Source organism: Myotis myotis, unplaced genomic scaffold (genome assembly GCF_014108235.1).
Source record: "Myotis myotis isolate mMyoMyo1 unplaced genomic scaffold, mMyoMyo1.p scaffold_m19_p_5, whole genome shotgun sequence".
NCBI lineage: Eukaryota > Metazoa > Chordata > Mammalia > Chiroptera > Vespertilionidae > Myotis > Myotis myotis.
In genome coordinates, this window is record NW_023416357.1 from 31,225,440 (window position 1) to 31,243,145 (window position 17,706).

Below are 17,706 nucleotides of genomic sequence, written 5' to 3' on the forward strand. Positions count from 1 at the left end.
GCTAATAGGAGCCAGTGGTCCAGGATTGTGAGAGTGATGTCCAATTGCAGTTGGACATCCCCTGTGGGGTCCTGGATTGGAGAGGGTGCAGGCTGGGCTGAGGGGACCCCCCCCCCCCGCATGAATTTTGTGCACTGGGCCTCTAATAGTTAATAATAATGTATTATATACTTGAAAGTTACTAAGAGAGTAAATCTTAAATATTCTCAGCACAAAGAGAGAGACAGACACTATGTGATGATATGACATAGGTGCTAATTAACAATATGGTGGCAATAAATTTGTACTATATAAGTGTATTATCAACATGTTGTACATCTTAAACTTATACAATGTTATATGTCAATTATATCTCAATAAAGCTTGGGGGAATAATAAAATTAAAAAGCATTTTTCCACTACAATTTTACATTACTGAAGAGTGCTCTTACACAGTCACCAAAGACACAACAACGTCTGGACAATGGTCCTAGGAGGCCATATTCAAGCTGTATTACAAATGAAATTCCTTCATTTCTACAAAGTTCCCTCGTGAATTGCTGGGTGGGAGAGGATCCATTTCATTTATTTTGTTTTGCTTATTGTGCCTTCCACATTTATGATTTCATCTACAAAGAAAAAAAAGTACTACAGGTGGTAGAACTTCTTCCAACTAACCAATAGTACTGTTAGGAAATAAAATCCTAACAACAGTGTCCTCAAGAAGCTGGAATGTAGGACACAGCTGTGACCAATATTCCAAAAAGCATGATGGTCTTCGGAAGAAGAACCGGTTAAAAATTAGGGATTCACAACTGCTGACTGAACTCTGAATCATTCACAAAGTCATTTTGACTTTTCTTGTTCTTCCTCAGATGAAAAGTCCTAAGGATAAGTATCACCTTAAAGCCCATGTGATTATTCCACTAGTGAAATTTAATTGAGCCAAGACAGAAATAAAAAAAATCTAAGAACAGCCCATTCGGCGTGGCTCAATGGTTAAGCATCAACCTATGAATCAGGAAGTCACAGTTGGATTCCTGGTCAGGGTATATGCCCAGATTTTGGGCTCGGGGCCCAGAGAAGGCATACAGGAGGCAGCCGATCAATAATTCTCTCTCATCGTTGATGTTTCTATCTCTCCCTCTCCCTTTCTCTCTGAAATCAATAAAAATATTTTTTAATCTAAGAACATCTGTCAGTCTGAATTTTTTAATTCATTTTTTCCTGTGAGAAAACTATATGTCCTAAAGCTTTGCTATTAACAACTCTAAATGTAGACTGTGAAGGAATGCTTATCTGACTCTCGGCTCAGTGCTATTTTACTCACTGTAAAGAAAGTCATGGCACAAGCTTAACCGACAAGAAAATCCATCCTGTCTGGGGGAAGCAGACATAGCTTAGAAAGTTAATCAAACTAATCAGGAAGAAATATACCGGATATTTTTCATTTTAAAAATTGATAATTTATACTTTTATTAATATGTTGGAAATACTTATTATAAGTAACATTTATATGACACTTAGTTTAATAAATATGTCTTTACATACGATACCACATTTACTTGCCACAGTCACCCCACTGGTATTTTTAATAGTTAAGTAATAGACAGATAAGGACTGAGGCTCTAACGGCCTTTATAACTTTTCAAGATCAAAAGTGAAAACTTACTTTGCTTTAAAAAGTATTTATCCATTACTTGAAACATACACTTAGAAGTAAAGGAAGCTAACTAGTGCTCTGAGCTTCTATAGCAATAATAGTGTATTACTTGTACAGTACATTACAATGTACAAAGAATTAAAATGTTCTTTCATAAGCACTCTCGCAATATGCTTCTGATCGCTGATACAGTAAAATGCCAGAACAGTATCATTATTTTCATTTTATAGATATAGAAACTGAGGCTTACAAAAATTTAATAACCTAAGCATAATCTCACTAACCAAGATTAATTCACTAAGTCATTGTGCTTTTTGAAATTGGAAATTTAAGGGACACAATTTTGGCTAGTGATTAATAAAACAGGAACTTATATCACCTGCATACACTATATAATTAAAATAGAATAATTAATTATTTTCAAATTAAATGAAAGCTCCTCCTCCACCATTGGGTATTGTCAAACTTCCCAGAGGAGGAAACTAAAATAGCTAAAGCATTTGTGGTGTTGTGTGGGGGCGTGGGGATTGTTTCATTTGTTTTGCTCCATTTTTAAAACATGCTCAAGGTAGGCTGGCAAGTCTTTTGAAAATGTCAACTAGAAATAATTAAATTGGGAGGCAAGATTAAGCAATAAGATTAGTCCGTTATATATAACGCTGGGGGGAAAAATGTCAGAGAAGAAAGAGTAAGTTTTTCCAAAAGCAAAATTCACCAAATAAAACACTGGAAAATGTAATTCAATCAAGAAATAATATTTTTTTTCAATTTGGATTTATGTCATTGCTTTAGTAGGTAGTGTTAATAGTTTCCAAATGCCAATGTGTATTCATGAACACTTTGCAAGTTCATGATGTAATACATTCCTTTTTGGATACATCTTATGTCAAATCCATCTGTCTAAGGCAGATATGCATAGTTTTACAGAATTTTATCTGCAAAAGAACTTCCACAGTCAGACAAAAATGGCATTACAAAATAAAGAGGTGTAGAGAAAGGGAAGATCATCTGTTCTGAAGATATCTCCTTCTCCCTCAGTGCCTTGCCCACAGCTTTGTGTCCACTGATCACCTGGCACCCCTCCAGTCTTGCTTTTCTTGAAATCCTGCCCATTCACAAGAAAGAGATGTGATCCTGGGATCTCAGGGAGACCTAAAAAGATGAAGGTCTTGGAGGAAGTACCAGGCTAAATCTTAATATTCCTAGTATATATCCACCAGAATTTCCCTGAGCCCTAAACACCTTCTGAATTCAATGGGCAGCTTATTAAAGTTTGATCATGAAACATTGTCATTTTTATTTGATGCATCTCAATAAGAGCCCAAGTGAGTTAATATAAAGACAGAAGATAGGAAAGGGGAAAAGGGAAGATGTTTGCTGCATCAAGAAAAAATACACAAATTCCACCAGAAGAAGAGCAGCCGGGTTAGAAGTCAGAAGCTAGTTCAGGTAAAGAGCTTCCACCCCCACCACTTCTTACTCTGATGGGTCTCGAACCACCTTGAGGGATGCGCTTTTATTCCTTTTATAAATGCACCGCTTTCTTCCACTAATACAGTGAGGAATGTAGAACAACGAGTGACTCAACTATGACTATTAGTGTCTATGGCTATGGAAACTCAATAAATGAACCCGCTTTCCTACCTCAATGAAAGACTCAGGACGTTTCTTCATAAAGTAAATGTGTTTCCTCAAAGAATATATCAGAATTACTTTTCTTGAAAACTATTTTACATACATTTGGTTGACACAAATTCTATGTTGATTATTTCTCTTTCCTTTTATAAGTTTCATCCATGGATGTGACCTATAACAGGGTCATATTTTTATTTTATATTTTTAGCAGCAGAACTTTGCATTTCCAGTATGATCTAACCATAAAATTTTGCAAAACCACAACTAATATTTCTCTCCTACCGGCTAAATTATGTCAGTCATTTAAATATATGGAACCAAATATAAACTGCTCTTGAGTATATAAATAATATTTTATAGGAATTGGCAAGTAATTACAATTGCTATTAGAAGTTTATATTTGCCACAGGAACCTGTGATTTTAAAAAACTGTTCAAATGACTTATGCATGAGGCTTATACATAGCACAAATGTATTCATTTGTATTTATGGGTCTAAAGAGAAAAAAAATGACAGAAAAGGAAAATTGGTAAACAATCCCAAATTATAAGAAATTACCTAGCTTTGTGCTATAGTAAAAAGTATAAAAATTATTTGGAAGGAAGGAAAATTATTTCTAAGCACTAACTTTATAAACAAAAGCCCTATTTTTTTAATGATAGAAGAAATCAATGTTTTTAAGTAAAAAATGAACTGCTTACACTAACCAGTCATACTCAGTATTAATTCTATCCCACAGTGTATGCTACAGAAGCATAAATGCTGATGTTTTCTAGTTTCTCATTTCAATCTTCTCCAGCTTTATCTTAAGCCTTGTTAGCAACAGAAGTCGCACCAACAATTACACGAACTTAACAACGACTTCCCTGGGATAATTTGATCTGCTGCAACCACAAATTCCAGTCCACATACTTTCTTCTATTATGGTTGTGTCTGTGTGTGTTTAATACACTTCTTATAAGGCTTTTAAAAATGAGCTAGTAGTTTCTCATTCAGCTCTCTGCCACGTTAACAGTTTTATACATGTAAAAATTACCTAGTTATTTATACAGAATATCTTAATTCAGCTTCAGAGGATAGCGAAGAAAAGTATCGTTGCCATCATTATACATTTCTCCTTTTTTGGCGCTTTCACGGCTGTGTACCTGCACCCCAAAATGATCATTCGCTGCTCCCTCTCAGTATTCACCGGTGGGGACAGAAAATCTTGAAACTTGCCTGACTCAAGTGTTCCCAGCCATTGCCCAGACACCAGAAGCCTGCTTTCCTCTGCTCATGTTTGAGCTTTATCACTTAACTGACCCCATAAAACACACAGGGCTACAACACACTGAACAGCCTCCTTCAAAATGCAGCCTGATTGTGATTCATGGCAAAAAGCTGGAATAGCCCTGCCAGGTCGTAGACGCATTAAGATAAATTGCATTGAATGTGATACATATAAAACAGCACCTTGAAAATGAATCATCTGCTAATTCAGTATTTTCTAATTACAATCACTCCCTCTCAGGGCATGTAATTAATTTACTGAGTTTTTAAAAAAAAAAAAAAAAAAAAGTCAGGGTTACTCACACAGTCTTGAAGATGCAATGTCAGCTATTTAGGACAGAAACATCCAAGGCCGTGTTAGAACTCAATTACCACTACATAGGCGTTAAAGCAGGAACTGCAGGCCTCTGGACTACGGCAACTATAGGACTCGTGCTGCTCGTACGCTGGGCTATAATTTATGAAACTGAGCCCCAGATCCAGCCAATCATTTAGCTCCTCATAACAAGTCTAACTGGCTCTGGAAAGCTGAAAGGGCTGCACTAGAACAACAAAGATGAGATAGTCCACACAATAATCTGCTTATCTGGAATCACTTTCCCTCACAAGGGCCAGAGAAAAATCACAGCTCCATTGTCTGAGGGCAGGACAGCTGACCTGAGAAAATGCGACTACACCTGGAGCAAGACCTTTTCTGGCTTGGCAATCCCAGTCGAGCAGGCATTAAAGGACCGAGCTGCCCCTGGAAACCGAAGGGCAATGACAGCCGCAAAAACCTCAGGTAATCTTCATCTTTTTATTTTTAGCAGGAGTAATGCTGAGTCAAATTATATGCAGGAAGCCACTGGGGCAACTAGGTATGCTTCGATTTTATTTTCTCTTTTTCCATTCTAATCGTTTGTAGGATCATTTGTTATTAAGCATGAGTCCAGGGAGGCTTAGGGTACCTGAAATGAACTTGAAACCGAAAGGATCACTTGAGGAGGAAAAGAGATCGTTTTCCAGAGCAGTCTGAGAGCTGTCGCTTCAGATGTGCACCCTTCTCACCCAAATACAGAAACAAGGAAAAAGGGGCTGAAGCAGGGAGGGAAAAGGCGTTTCATGAGAACAGTTAAATGCTTTTCGTATCTGAAAGGAAATAACTATGCTCGAAGTGTACATTGGGAAGGTAGGTTAATGCCCAGCTCCCCTGGCCCTGGGAACCTAGACCACACAAGAATGTACCACGTGGGATTGTTGGGGGAGAGAATGACATAAAAAGTTGACAGAGCCCCTGGGGTCCCGGCTTTTTGGTTTGTTTTGTTTTGTTGGCAATAGTTTATACTTCCCATTATATTTTAAAGTATTACATATACCAACTACTGCTGTTATACCAAAGTTCCAAATTTGTAGTTATTAAAGGAAAACATTTTTAAGTTAAAAGAGGTGACAAAAATAGAAAAGCATACACACACACACACACAATGGAATTGACATACACGTAACCCCAGCACCACACCCCTTTACCCAATAGCAAATCCTTTCAAATCCTCAGCAAATAGTGCTTCTTCAACGAATTTTATAGCAAGTGTAACATTAGCAACAAAAAAAATCTGTGTAATAAACCTCTTAATGACTAAATCAATCATTATACTTTCAAAGTGACAACAGAACCTTCCCAATATTCAAATCGTGTCAGTTTTATCTGCTCTCGGCGGAAGAAGCAGGGAAGGAAAATTTGCTTTGTTCAGTGATGAAATATAAACAACCGTAACAGAAGAGACATTTATGCACCTTTTGTTTGCTGTTGACAATTGACTGTATCCAACTTGAGATTTGACACCAAAAAGAAAACCTAGCAGCACACAGGGAACAGAAGAAGCAATCCATCAACAATTCCCCCAAGATATGTTCTCTGAATTGTCCAGTGTGTGACTAGCAAGGGAAGAATATTTCTGCTCTGTTTAACTATCTTTTATTTAATTAAACCTTTGTTCATTTGACAGTGCTGTTGTCTACAGTGACTATGTGAGAACCGAAACTTCTGAGGAAGCCAGGGTGTTAAAATTGTTGTTCCCTTTACTCAAAGATAATATGGATTATCTAGCCTGAAATGGAAATCAAACCCTTAAGGTAATATTGCCATTGAATTCTCAACACATCCAACTCCCCCTTTCTCATTCCCTTAATAAAATTTCATTAAAATCCCCTCGAACTCCTGTGTTTGAATCTCCACTTGTGAGCAGACCAAGGCCAAGAATACTTGAAGACCTTTAAGTCATTTCACATGTATTGTTGTCCAGAAACTTCCCATAGGAACCACCTCCCAAACACTTGAAGGCAACCACTTCACCACCCAAGGCAGCGGCCTGCCACCAGCCAGCAAGTGCTTGGGTAAGAGCTTTCACGGCTCCTGGGCAGTCTCAGCGCTAACAGGCAGCTGACTTACAGGCCGACCTCTGGCCCCTGCGCCCTGACAAACACTGTTTCGATGGACTCAACTTCAAGCGGTTCACTCAAAACACATTCGTGATCAAAGCTTTTTAAATGATTAGCACTGCCTTCCCCTCCTAGAATCATAATAATCGTGATAGACTGAGACATGTTACTGCCCCTTGGCAATTGGGGGGAACCTAGATTATTTCATACCCGGAGCTGTCACATAGCAGAGAAAACCTCACACTGAAAACAAGGAAATGATGTCTCAGTATGACCCATCTTGAGCTGCTTAGATTTGTTTTCAATGCCTTATTAAAAACAACGCAACGGAGGAGGAAACTAAAAAAACATACATATCACAGTGTAATCTTTCGCCTAAAGTTGTTACAGCCAATATGAGAGTCTGCTTATAGCAGGCATCACTGTCCATTCAGCAGGGCTTGTGTGAGCAGATTCTAGCCAGAGAGACTACCTCCTGCCATCGGCACCAATTAATATGTGTTGGTTATTGCATCAGGCACTGTCTAAGAAGCTCTTGGTATGCAAGAGGCATCCAAACAGCTGAATTCAGTTTTCAGTCGTTTCCTTGATCTCAGACTCACAGACAAAAATTAAGATGATCCTGATAAAAGAAAAGTAGCTCAGGAATGCAAGTGCTTTTCCGACAAGAACTATCAGTAAATCTCAAGTATTAGAGCAGCTACGGTTGACTGAAAAGTGTCTAGAAACCTGGGCCATGCTAATCTGTCTGGCCCTGCAGTTTATGTAGCGAAAGGAGTCACTCCTGAGAAAAGTGTAAGAACCGTTCCGACCTACCTTGTTAGTGCGTCTGAGATTGCTAGGGTATTAACTCCGTTCCAGGTGACATGGCTAAATAGCCCCATTATTTTCACAATGCTGGACTCGGCCTAAGAAACCCTGCACCTCGGGACCAGTATGCTGGTGGGGAACTGCTCACAATCCCAATGCTGACACTTGGAGCCAGCATTGTATGGTTTAAACCGAAAGAGAAATAGTTGCTTATAAAAATGTCAGCAGGAAGGCCTGCCTCACTTTAACAAAGCCAAAATATTTTTTTTTCATTCAAGTTAAAAGGCATAGTGAGTCTGTGGTCACTGTAGGGGTTACGTTCGCTTAAATTCTTGGTTGAGATAAAGCACTTTATCTGGGCACATAGACCTCAAATTCAGATTTGCTTTCAGTATATGCGGGGGGGGGGGGGGGGGGGGGTTGTGTTTTGTTGTTTTTTAATTCGGTCTCTCCTAAGAACATGAATTTCTTTTAAAAATACCAATAATGCATTTGATAAGATTCTAAAACATATATGATACTTAAAATTAACATAAACCGGCATCATTCTGCACTTATTTTTTTCAGTTAAAATTCTTCTAGTTAATGAGACCTGAACAGAAGGATCAATTTTTCTATGACCTTACTCTTTTACAAATTTTCTCAAAACCCATACAACATATACATAACATATGCCAAAACTGGCTATTATTTATATTTGGTAATAAAAATTTCTAATATTTGAGGTTAAAGCCACCTTTAACAGTGTGTAAGAATTATAACATGGAGTTGAGAGCATAAACTCTAAATCAGACTGTCTGGGTTCAAATCCCAGCTCTGATCCTTAACTGTGGACTTTGAGCAAGTTACTTAAGAGCTCTATGCCTGTTTCCTCATATGTAAAATAGTGCCACACACAGTAATTACCTCCTGGGGTTGATGGGGAAACTAAATGGGCAATGCATGCTTAGAACTGAGCCTATTACATGGTGAGTACTCATTAAGAGAAAACTGTCATTATTATTATTATTATTATTATTATTAAGCTCATTTCAATAAATATACATAATATCCAAAATGAAGATGAATTACTGAACAGCCGGATATGGTGAAATATATCTCATTTCAGGTAATATCTATAAGTAAGATTTTGTCTTAAGGCCTATGAGATATCAGCTCAAGGAGGTGTATCAGTCACTGTTACTTGTCAGTCTTCTGCCCAGTTATCACTTGGCACTTTCAACCCTGCCCTGCATTCAGTGTATCACGCAAGGACTCTAACCTAGGACATGACACAGAAGGGGGTAATTGTAGTAGGCATGATTCATGTGGTAGTTGGTACAAAGTTCAGACAAGTTTAAAGATTTCCTGCATGAAAGCAAAAAAATAATGGAAGCCATTAATCTTCAGTCATGGTACCCTAACCAAAAAAAGATTCAAAAAAAAAAAAGAGTTACCTATTATAAACAGCTGTGCTCATTTTCCAAATTCTTGAACCATGCCTGCAATTCATGCTGACTTTTCAGCTTAAATATGAGAGAATCCTGGGGCTAATTATCTCCTTTCCTCCCTGTGATGGGGATTTCTCAGAGCAGGAGAATATTAACTGAGACTTCGACCTGCTCGCTGAGAACGTGCAGAGAAAAACAGTCCGCTTGGTGAGGGAACAGCCGCCCCAGCGAAGGTCTATGGACTTCCACACACACATATCCATTCATTCATTTACCCACGAATGTCTTACCCCTTGTCTCCCACGCAAATCCCCATCAGCCACACCTAATGGCTTGTACAGTTCCCGAGGGCGCCCGCGCTCTCTCACAGCCGTGTTTCTGCAGAAGCACTCCTCCGTCTGTGTACTCTTCCCCAGGGCCCGCCCTAAGGCCGAGGAAACTCTCTCCTTCGCAGTGAACCCCTCCTCCCCACCATCTCTCCATGGAAGGTAGTTATTCCCTGTTGGGTAAATTACTGAATTAGTAACACTTACCCCATGAATTAGCACTCAACGACAAATAACCGGTTGGAAAATTGGAAGACATTTTCAGGTTAGCAAAAGTGCTTTAGAAATGAAATTTGGCACACTTTTTGCAAGATCCCAAATGAAATCAAATATTGAGGTTTAATAGCTCTTAGACTCTGCTAGCTAGAGAATCATCTGTGGTCTTCTTTTTTCTTTTTTAATCCTCACCCTAGACATATTATTGATTTTTATTTTATTTTTTTAAAATTATGTTTTTATTGATTTTAGAGAGAGAGGAAGGAAGCAGAAGAGAGAGAGAAAGAGAGAGAGAGAGAGAGAAACATTGTGGGCTGCCTCCTGCAAACACCCCCTACTGGGGATTAAACCTACAACCCGGGCATGAGCCCAGACGGGGAATTGAACCAGTGATCTTTTGGAACATGGAACAATGCTCAACCAACTGACCCACAATGGTCAGAGTTGTTTATTTATTTTTAGAGAGAGAGGAAGGGAGAGAGGGAGAAAGAGGAAGAGAAAGGAAGAGAGAGAGAGAGAGAGAGAGAGAGAGAGAGAGAGAGAGAGAGAGAGACATCTATGTGAGAGAGAAACATTGATTGGTTGCCTCCTCTATATGCCCCGACCAGTGACCCAAACCGCAGCCTAGGTATGAGCTCTTACAGAGAATTGAACCCACAACCTTTAGGTGTAAGGGACTACTCTCCAACTACCCAGGCCTGTGACTAAGGGGGCAGTCGCTTGGCATTGAATATCACCAAAGAGGAGGAGGATGGATGGGCTAGAGAATTTTAGAAAACAGCGTGTTGGAGGGTTACCTTCAGAATTGTGACACAGGTCCAGTTGGTTGCTAGCTCCTCCCCCACTTCCCCTCTGCCTCCCCCTGAGAAAAAAATAGTTACCCTATGTTCCCCAACTTCTGCCACCAAAGGGCCTGTCTTCCCCTCCCATCACATGAATCCTTTTGGGTGCCAACCCCCAGGCAGGCTGGTTAAACCAATCTGTGCCAATATGACTAAATATTCCTGTTATCTTTCAAGTGGCACTTCATTTTAACAGGAACTTTCTATAAATAGAGCTGAACCAAAAAAATAACCACATGGAATAATTTAGGCCCCTTGGAACATGACAACAAAGACAGGCAGGAACCATACCAGCACATCAGCCACCTTCTCCTAACAGGAGAGGCCAGCTCTACATGCGCAGCCCTGGGCCCAGGAGAATGCTAAGTTTTCACTCCTCCACACAAGGCCACTACATATAGTTGGTCAGTGCACAACCTGTACAGCCAACCACTCATACCAGCCTGCCCTCAATGGTCCATGAGTCTTCCCTCTCTACAGCAAGAGCACAGCCACCACCAACCAAGGGAAGATTTCTCACTTCTTGAACCCTCCTACCATAAAGGTAAATACTTGGTACCCCAAAAACAAGTTGGCTATGGAGCCACATTTGTAATCACCGGCAACTAAAAGAGGCAGAGGTTGCTCCCTGCCTCACAGTCCATAGCATTTTGTTTTCCTTTCTTTCTGCCATAGGATTTAAGCACAAATCAGGGGAGTGGAAGGACAGCAGGTTGCAGTTGAGACCTATGTGCAATATAAAATAATGCAGCAACTCTTGAACTTGATGTGCATCAGGATTATTAAAGCTGCTTGTGAAAATGGCAGGCCCCTGACTCCCACCACTGGATGCTGATTCTGTAGGTCTAATGAAGCCTAGAAGTCTGCATTTTATTGGCACCCCTGCTTATTTTAAAGCCAGTTATGCATGATTACTCCTTGAGAAACATTGAGACAGTGCATGCAAAACACTTAACTCAAAGCCGGGCACATTACAAGTGTTCGATACTTGCTAGCTATAATTACTAAGAATCAGTAACCATCCCAACGTCATATCCTCTACTTAGACTTGACCTTTTGCTAAGTGCAAATTGCACATGGGTGTGGCAGTGTGATAGGAAGCCAGGAGCTGGTTTAGTGCAAGGAAAGAGAAATGAAAAGAGGAATGCAGGATAAAGACAGCCTAATTTATGTCCTTCTAATGATCCATGAGCCTTTGGTGAGAACTCTGAGCCCGAATTACCACCCCCATTCCATACATCAACAGCTCCTATAAAGTAGGAGGATTTGAAATAACTGCATATGGACCAGAAATGTTCAAAATAAAAACACTCAAAACATTGGCAATTTCATTTTTCTGCCTCAGGCACCAAAAGCAATACAAGGTTATTTGTTTTGTGGGTAAAGCAGGCCCCAAGTAATAATAAGAGAGTTTTTTCAATGGCTGAGTCCTCCAACATGAGCATAATATAGAAGTAAATCCCAAACCTGATTGGCTGCTGTGCTACTGTGAGTCTTGGCTATTTTCCTCTGCTAATGATGCAGGCCCTCCACAGGTGGCTGGAGCTCACAGTGTCTCCTTACCCCAGGGATCCCGCCTCACAATAAATAGGACAGGCCCTCCAGGAAATCTTCTGTTTAATTTGCATGCTCCAGGGGATAGGACAAGGCTCTGTTGTTTAAGAGCACACATAACAAAAGCTTTGTTCTTTCAAACCAAGAGGGAAACTGTAGATCTATCCAAAATCACTTGGTTTTAAACTGTGTAAGGATGACAAGAACGAAATATTATTTTAGGCTGCCCAACAGCATCAGTCACTCAATCTCCTCTCCTGGCTTCAGAAAACAATGACTCAATATGGCCTTTTTCTGACAGGCTGCAGCCTTAGGAAAATACTTTCCTGCGTTTAAATCAATGGAAGCTATTCACAGCCCACTTAGCTTTCTCTCTTTGAAGCGTGGGCATAGGAACACAGCTGTTTGTATTCATATAATGAAAATAAAATAGAAACTGTGAATGATTAAAAAAAAAAAATCAAAGTATTTTTTTACTCCATCCCAGGTGCTTGACATGTGTTTTATTGCTTGATTTCCTCAGTGGCCTCTAAAAGGTTGATTTTATTACCCCCATTTTTACCAAGTATAAGAAAGGTTAAATAAGCTTCCCTAAGGACACAGAGTTGAAAAGTGACAGAGCTGTAAATTAAACAAGAAAGAAAGTAAAAGTAGCCTGAAATCCTACATGTTAAGATTTACATGAAGCTCTGGCTGGTGTGGCTCAGTCGGTTGGAGCTAGTTTCGTACACCAAAAGGCGGTGTGTTTGATTCCTGATTAGGGGCTCATGCCAGGTTGTAGGTTCAATCCCTGGTTGGGGCATGTATGGGAGGCAACCGATTGATGTTTCTCTCTCACATACATGTTTCTCTCTCTCTCTCTCCAGCTTCCTCTCTCCAAAATCAATCAAAACATATTTTTTAAAGATTTAAATGAAAAATTTCCCATATTTCTATTAACATAGTCTTATATAAATGTGATCATTTTGTTTTGTAGTCTGCTTTGTATCACTAAATATTTCTCCATGTCATATATATGTAAAGTTGATCATTTTTATTGACTACACAGGATTTCTTAGAAGATATTTATCATAACTGACCATGCCAGTCCCCTATTGAAGATCACTGAAGTTATTTCTAGTTTTCCTATGAATATGCTTTGCAAACATATTTATACATGCATGTAGTTATCTCCTGAGGGTAAGTCCTTGGCTGAAAATTACAGAGATTATGCATTTTACATTTCAGTACATCTCACCCAACTGCCTTTTGAAAGGTTAGATCAGGTAAGCTACATGATGTGCTCATTTCTTCACTCTCACAGGCACACAAGGTTTAAGCAACCATTTACACTTCTGCCAAAATAATAGGGAGAAATGATAGCATTGTTGTTTTTATCTCCATTTATTTCATCATTAGGGAAATCAGACATCTTTCCCTATGTGTTGGCTGTTTGCAATTCTTCCAGAAATTAATTATCCCTATTATTTTTCTGCTTTTCTATTAGAATCTGACTCCAAAATTCATTGCAAATGCTTTCTCCTGCCTCTCGCTCCTTTCTCATGATCTGTACTGATATATCGGAGACTTTGATCTCTAGCCAAGAAAAGTTTGGCAACAGATTGCCAGGGTGATTACTCAAGTTCCATAAAACATGTTCCAAGAAGAAAAACTAACTAGTCTAAAGAACAGAAAGCTATAAACTTCTCCTCGGTTGTCTGCCTCGAAATAGGTCATCCCCTGACTTTATCAGCAGTTGTTTATCTTATAAGAAACAATAATCCATTCAAACTCAACCTCCTTCTTTCGCAAAGAGAAATTTGGACAATGGAAGAGGGACCGAGAACAGTTTGGAGAAACATCCTCAGAACCAGGGGCTGCCATGGAGGGAGGACCCTCACACACACACATCTCCATGCCCCGGGCAGTGGCCGACCACAGACTCATAGATCGTTTGTGCTGAGACCCAGGTGAGAGATGCCCTCACTCCGTGGAAATGGAAGCCCAAAGACATAACGTGACTTGGCTGAAACCAATTGTCAAATGGCAGTCCCTTGACTCCCCGAGCAGAGCTCATTTCACTAGAGCAGTGGTCGGCAAGCTGCGGCCCCTTGAGTGTGGCTCTTCCACAACATAGCATGTGTGGGTGCGCACGTACAGTGCAACTGAAACTTCGTGGCCACACTCAAGGGGCCAAAGAGCCGCATGTGGCTTGCGAGCCGTGGTTTGCTGACCACTGCACTAGAGGACAGTAACCAGAAGTAAAACAGCCCCAATTGAGTCCCCAGAGCTTAAAACACTAATTCTGCCTCCCACAGTTCCCAGATCATGTTAAAAGGTATTACGACAAGAGTACCATCGTACCTAGCCCAGGCACATGTGCAGAGGCAGCTTGGACCACATGCTTGGCCAGCGTCTTGGCTGCTAGGGTTGGGCAGCATTCTGACTGGCTGTGGCCAGGGGGCAAAGGGGATGATGTTAGGCTGCCCTCTTGCTTCTGTACTCAAGAATGAATATGACAAAACCAACAGCAAAACAGGGCTGCTGTCCAGCCTTTGTGGTAGCCAGCTTTTTTTTTTTTTCTTATGAAAATCATGTGTTAGCTTAGTTGGTTCATTCCTATCTGTTCAGTTTCAGCCAAATCCAGTCTCTGAACCAAAGTAAACCAAGCCTGGCCAGGTAGTGGTCCTGTGCTCCCTGAAGGACTTCGGCCTTATCCCAACAAAGCCCCAAATGTGGCCAAATGTCTGACAGGCAAACTGGACAAGGACCGCCCTATCCCATCTCACCTGCAGAAAAGTGCATGGGCCAGTGGCCTCACATTCATTCCACGGAGGTGACCAAAGACAAGCAGCCAGCCAGCTATCCAGTGGCATTCGCATCCTCTCTGTAGTGCTCACACTGGTCTTACCAAGCCTAAATAAAGACTATAGTATTCCACCCAAGATAGATCTTCGGTAAGGCCTAGAAAGGCAGTCTCCTCCAACTTTTCTCAATTCAAAAGCATTTTTCTTGACTCTTTAGACATCATGTGGTCTAACAAAATAAATAGTTCACATTGAGACTTAAAGTACAACTGGACAAACAGATTTGGGAAAATGACCTAGGATTCAATAGTGATGACTGATTTGTGCCAGGAGATGCACATTATACTATTTAATCCCCACAACAATGTTCCAAGGTGGGGGGTTTTAATCTGCACTTGTTATATAAGGAAACAGTAAGGAAGAGCTCATTTCTGGACCCAACTGATACTACTACAGAATTTCATGAACTTTCATTGTGACTTTGAGCAGCTCTTCCAAAAGAATGGAGGAGGCTGTTTCAAATGCTAAGCTGTCTTGAAGGTTCATTCCTGGCTGCTGGGCCAACTGGCTCCCCTCAGCTTCCAGCCAGGAAAAAAAAAATAAGTGATTTCATGCTGTTGGCTCTCTTTGGGAATAGGATGTTTCCCATGAATAAACAAACAAACAAACAAACAATTCTTTCCAAAATTTAGTGCTTGTTTTAGGAGAGTTGTGTGGATTCCCAGTCACCTTCACACAGGAAGTCTGATACTCCTGAATGGAGGAGAGACTCAAGTAAATGTTGGCAACCTTTGAGTCATTAAAGTGTCATCCACAAAAAAACAGATGGGGGAACTTATGTTGGACCAGAACATTTGTGAAGACATGAATTTTTCAGCAGAGTTTTGCTGATCCCTATGGTATATTTCTCTCATCTCGTTTCAAGTGTCTTATCAACTCACACGGTTCCTGGGGTCTTCATTTGCTGGCTCTGAAGGTTGAACTACATGCAATCAGATTTTGTTTCTGAAACACTCACTCAGTTTAGATTAACAAATTTGTTTCTATTCCTTTTTCTCCAAAAAGGATAAAAAAAAATACATAATACCAAAATGGAAGTGACACCATTTGGGAATATTTAAGTTTTACTTATAATGCAGCTTACACAATGCAAGGTTCAGAAAGATACCCAATTCTACAGGTCATCCAAAATGATATCTGACTTGGTACTAAGCACCTACAAGGAACTCAATAAATGCATGTTAACTAATTTATATTCATCAGGATAATAACAGTAATAATAAAGTACATTTACAAGGAACTTTGTTATTTTTTTAATACTTTCACAAAAACATCATTTTAAATGAACCTCAAAATCTCATGGAGGACTGAGAAGGGACTTGGTAAACATACATATGAAGGTTTGCATCCCAGTATTGCCACTTGTTAAATGTGTGGCCTTGGGCAGGTAATTGACAAGATCTGAGCCTTAGCTTTCTCAATTGTAAAACCTGAATGATAACTATTCTTTCTTGAAGAGATGAGAGATTTAAAGATAACATATGCCATAGGCACAGCAGAGTATCTGACACATGTCAGGCATTTAGAAATGGAAATTATTTTTATTATAAAGCAGGACAGATTGAATTATCCCCTCTTACAGTTGAAGCAACTAAGGCTGAAAGAGATCTAATGATCTGACCCATTACTATAGCTGCTAAGAGCCAGAGCTAGGAGCAGGACCCAGGTTTCCAACCTGCCAAAGGAAAGTGTTCTCTGCTCTATTTCAAAACTAGAAGGGTGAAAAGTAGAAATATTGCCAAAACAGGGGTGCTGCTCTTTGAATCTTGAAAATAGTTGGCCCTTGCTTTCTGCAGCAAATAAGGCATTTAAAATAAAACTCTGACTCTTGGAAGCAGATTTAATTCAGGGGAATCTCACTTCTCATTTAAATATAGGCAAAACATTCCTGATGAGTTTCATCTTTACCATCACTTGCATCTTTCTTCCAACCTGCTTTCAAAAATTCACTAATCTCCTCCCAAATAGATACAGGAGTATATTATAATGGAATGCAGCAGAGTCTGAGATCTAAAGTGCAAAGCAGGTGCTGGAACGATATCAAATAAAAGCATACCCTGGGGAAAGTCTGGTTAAAGGAAATATCTGAAATGACTACAGACAAACAATATTTTTGTCATACTCATTTGGGACATCTTCTGAATCCTAGAGTCCAGATGTTGGGGTTTGATTTAGAAAACTGTAACTTAAATGATTGGTATGTCCACAAAATGAACTCAAATAGAGCCCCAGATGTGGTATTAATCAAGAAGGGCTATGACCAGACCAAATGTTAGCATCGTAGAAACTGGAAACTGAAAGAGCTTGTAAGAGATACAGAAATCATGGATACAGATGATGAAAGGCAATACCAAGATTTCCTTGAAGATCTTGAAGAAGATGAAGCAATTAGAAAAGAATTGTAAACATTTACAGAGATTCAACCATTACAGAAGATGAAGGAGCACCTTGAATGAGTCTGGCTGAGATGCTTGAAGCCCTTCACATTTCTCAAGACACTAATGGTGCAGAAGGAGAACTGACGATGACATGAGATCATGCTGTAGATCAGTGATGGCGAACCTATAACACGCATGTCAGAGGTGACATGCAAACTCATTTTTTTGGTTGATTTTTCTTTGTTAAATGGCATTTAAATATATAAAATAAATATCAAAAATATAAGTCTTTGTTTTACTATGGTTGCAAATATCAAAAAATTTCTATATGTGACACAAC

At 39.7% G+C, this 17,706-nt stretch overlaps 1 protein-coding gene across 1 annotated transcript in view; it reads right to left on the reverse strand.

Annotated features, from left to right (window-relative positions):
• PDE4D (phosphodiesterase 4D) overlaps positions 1-4,959 on the reverse strand; it is a 1,246,395-nt gene extending 1,241,436 nt beyond the window's left edge. Inside the window, exon 1 of the mRNA XM_036308159.1 lies at positions 4,850-4,959. The gene's annotated coding sequence lies outside the window, so the exon portion shown is untranslated. The remainder of the gene's footprint in view (positions 1-4,849) is intronic.
• Between the last annotated feature and the right edge of the window lie 12,747 nt (positions 4,960-17,706).